Below are 4,693 nucleotides of genomic sequence, written 5' to 3'. Positions count from 1 at the left end.
GTGGGAAGAGGTAAAAGTGTAGAGATTTTGCACACGATCAAAATTAAGCTGTTATCATCTTAAGGCAGACTGGCATAACTATAGATGTTTTATGTAAGCATGGTGCTAACCACAATGGTTAATTAATTTTAGTTTTATTTTTTTTTCGTAAGTCTTTGAAATGCAGTGCTTTATCTCAATATGTAAGCAATCTGAACAGATTATTAAATAATTTTGTATCTTTTCTTTTAATTGAAATATAGTTGATTTACAATATTATATTAGTTTTAGGTGTACAGAAGAGTGATCCAGCATTTTTTCAGATTATACTCCAAGTTATTATCAGATAATGCCCATAATTCCCTGTGCTATACAGTATATCATTGTTGCTTTCCCATTCTATACATAGTAGTTGTATCTCTTAATTCCATGCGACTAATTTGTCCATCCTACCTTCCCTCTCCTTTTGGGTAACCAAAAATATGTTTTCTATATCTGTGAGTTTGTTTCCACTGTGCATATGCATTCATTTGTATTATTTTTTAGATTCCACATATAAGTGGTATCATAGAGTATTTGTCTTTCTATATCTGACATTTCACTAAGCATAATATTGTCTAGGTCCTCCATGTTGCAGCAAATAGCAGAATTTCATCTTTTTATTGCTGAGTAATATTCCATTGTGTGTGTGTGTGTGTTTGTGTGTGTTCGTGTGTGTGTGTATGCCACACTTTTCTATCATTTCGTCTGTTGATGGGCACTTGGGTTGCTTCCATATCTTTGTTATTGTAAATAGTGCTGCTATGAACCTTGGGGTGTGTGTATCTTTTCAAATTAATGCTTTTGTTATTTTTCCGTATATGTATCTAGGAGCAGAATTGCTGGATCATATGGTAGTTTTGTTTTTAGTTTTTGACGGAGCTCCATATTGTTTTTCATACTGGCTGCACCAATTTACATTCCCACAAACAGCATACAAGGATTCCCTTTTCTCCACATCCTCTCCAATATTTGTTCTTTGTAGACTTTTTATGATAGTCATTCTGACAGGGGCGAGATGATATGTCATTGTTGTTGTGATTTGCTTTTCTCTAAATATTAGCGATGCTGAGTATCTTTTCACGTGCCTGCTAACCATGTGTACATCTTCTTTGGAAAAATGTCTATTCAGGTCTTCTGCCCATTTATCATTGGGTTGTTTGTTGTTCTGATATTGAATTCTATGAGCTGTTTATATATTTTGGATATTAACCCCTTGTCGGTCACATCATTTGCAAATATTGTATCCCAATCCTTAGGTTTTCTTTTTATTTATGTTGATGGTTTCCTTTCCTGTGCAAAAGCTTTTAAGTTTAATTAGGTCTCGTTAGATTATTTTTGTTTTTATTCCTTTTGCTTTAGGAGATTTATCCAAAGGAATATTGGTATGATTTTTGTAGAAGTGTTCTGCTTATGTTCTCTTCTAGGAGTTTTATGTTTTGAGGTCTTGCATTTAGGTGTTTCAACCATTTTATTTTTGTATATGCTGTGAGGGAATGTTCTAATCTTTGTTTTACATGTAGATGACCAGTTTTCCCAGCACCACTGATTGAAGAAACTGCCTTTTTCCATTGTATATTCTTGCCACCTTTTCTGTAGATTAACTGAATATACGTGCATGGGTTTATTTCAGGACTGCCTATTCTATTCTGTTGATCTATGTACCTGTTTTTGTGCCAGTACCATGCTGTTTTCATTACCTTTGTTGCATAGTCTGAAGTCTGGGAGGGTTATACCTCCAGGTTTATTCCTTTTTTCCTCAAGATTGCTTTGGCAATTTGGGGTCTTTTGTAGTTCCATATGAATTTCTGGATTCTTGGTTCTAGTTCTGTGAAAAATGGCATGGGTATAAGATAGGAATTGCATTAAATCTGTAGATTACTTTGGGAAGTATGGACATTTTAACAATATTAATTCTTCCAGTCCAACAGCATGGGATATCTTTCCCTTTCTTTGCTCATCTTCAGTTTCCTGTATCAGTGTTTCATACTTTTCAGATAGGGCTTTCACCTCCCTGGTTAGGTTTACTCCTAGGGGTTATATTCTTTTTAATGTGATTTTAAACGGAGTTAAAAAAACCTTTCTGCTTGTGATATTTCATTATAAGTGTATAGAAATGCAACAGTTTTCTGTATGTTAATCTTGGATCCTGAAAGTGTGAATTCATTCGTTAGTTCTAATAATTTTTGGGTGGAGGCTTTAGAACTTTCTATACAAAGTATCATGTCATCCACAAAGAATAACGATTTTACCTTTTCCCTTCCAGTGTGGGTATCTATTATTTCTTTTTTCATCTGATTGCTGTAGTTAGGACTTCCAATACTATATTAAATATAAGTGGTGAGAGTGGGCATCCTTGCCTTGTTTCTGAATTTAGTGGAAATTCTTTCAGCTTTTCACCATTCTCTATGAGGTTGGCTGTGGGTTTGTCATAAATGCCCTTATCATGTTGAGACCTGTTCCCTCTATACACACTTTTTTGAGAGTTGTTGTCATGAAAGGATGTTCGATAGTGTCAAAAGCTTTTCCTGCGTCTATTGAGATAATCATGTGATTTTTATCTTTCATTTTGTTGATGTGGTGTCTCACACTGATTGATTTGCAAATGTTGAATCATCCTTGTGCCCTGGAAAAAATCCTACGTGATTTACGGTGTAGGGTCCTTTTGCTATACCGTTGGATTTGTTTTGCTAATATTTTGTCCAGGACTTTTTCATTTGTATTCATCAAAGATATTACCCTCTCATTTCCTTTTTCTATAGTATCTTTGTCTGGTTTTGGTGTCAGGATATTGGTGGCCTTGTTGCATTCTTATTTTATGATGTCTTTGAAATGCTATGTGTTATCATTTCAACAAAGCAGCAACATATACAATTCATTTAACATGTTTGTTTTTCTAAGTCAGAAATGCAGTAGCAAAATAGAGGTAAGTTATTAACTATTTTTATTAATTATTAATTAATTTTTACATTATTTTTTCCGTTTTTGAAATGCAGTTTATCACTTCAATATGTAAGAAATAAGAAAAAATAATTGTAAAATTTTTTTACTGAGTCTTTAAAATGTGTTTGTTATCATTTCAACAAGGAAACAATGTAAACCTCATTCATTACTTTCATATTCCTCTTTCCTACTAAGTGTTTAAACTGCAATCTGTTTTCATTTCAACAAGGAAAATGCAATCTGTTTTCATTTCAACAAGGGAACACTATACACAAAATACTATTTTTCCATTTTTTCTGTTATCAGATCATTGACATTTTCTATGATACCATTTCAACATATAAACAGTAGGAACAACCTATTAAATAACTTTATTTCCTCCCAATTAGTTTTTGAAATGCAATGTTTTATAACGTTGACATGTAAACATATAAACATGTAATTATTATAACATTTTTCTAACTAAGTTTTTGTAATACAATGCTATCATTTTAACACATAAGGATATAAAGAATTTCATTTACATTCTTTATCTTTAGTCTTTTTAATATGCAGTATGTTATTTCAACATGTAAACAATACACGTAAATTATCAATTAGTTACTCTACATACTTTGTTTCTTACTAACTTTTGGATACACAGTGTGCATTCAACACCGAGGTTACATCACATTTGAGAGTAGACAAATTTCTAGAGTTCAGAAGCCACATATGATTAGTGTGCACCATACTGAGCAGTGAAACTCTAGTGGAAGAGCAGAGGGAGCAAACACATATGCAACAATGTGTACCATGAAGGGAATGTTCATGGTATCTTAAGAAAAAGCAGCAGCAGGATGAATCTTCTTAAATGGGGAAGTAAGAGAGAACCCATGTGAGGAGGAAACATTAAAGCCATGACCTGAGGCCTGAGAAGCTATCCAACAGCATAAAAAGGGCAATATCATTTGAGCAGACTCTATAAGGGAAAAAAGTGAAAAAAATACTCTGTTATGGGGGAATAAATAATTTCCCAAGTCCTCTAAGAAAGAGTAGGGAAACTGATAAATCATAGGAATGTCTACACTCTGAGTGAGATGAGGGAATTTATCTTTCTTTGCACCTGGAAAAGTACCTAAATCATAACAGATACTTGGTGAATGTGTGTGGAATAAGGTATAACTGAGCCAGGGGTCTGAGACCTGGGAAATCAGGCAGCAATATGCTGATGAAGATACCAGTAGGTAGTGGGCATAGTTTCTTTGTTTCCTTTGAGTTGCATATGGTTTCTCATAAGCCATCTGAGGTAACCAGAAACACAAGAAGTTTGCAGGTCCCTTGAGGGTAAAATTATTCAACAACTACCACCTCTAGGAAGAGTTTCAATTGATCTGAGGTGTAGGGTCCTTTTGCTATACCGTTGGATTTGTTTTGCTAATATTTTGTCCAGGACTTTTTCATTTGTATTCATCAAAGATATTACCCTCTCATTTCCTTTTTCTATAGTATCTTTGTCTGGTTTTGGTGTCAGGATATTGGTGGCCTTGTTGCATTCTTATTTTATGATGTCTTTGAAATGCTATGTGTTATCATTTCAACAAAGCAGCAACATATACAATTCATTTAACATGTTTGTTTTTCTAAGTCAGAAATGCAGTAGCAAAATGGAGGTAAGTTATTAACTATTTTTATTAATTATTAATTAATTTTTACATTATTTTTTCCGTTTTTGAAATGCAGTTTATCACTTCAA

Source organism: Physeter macrocephalus, chromosome 21 (assembly GCF_002837175.3).
Source record: "Physeter macrocephalus isolate SW-GA chromosome 21, ASM283717v5, whole genome shotgun sequence".
Taxonomy (NCBI): Eukaryota; Metazoa; Chordata; class Mammalia; order Artiodactyla; family Physeteridae; genus Physeter; species Physeter macrocephalus.
This window is presented reverse-complemented; position numbering follows the sequence as displayed.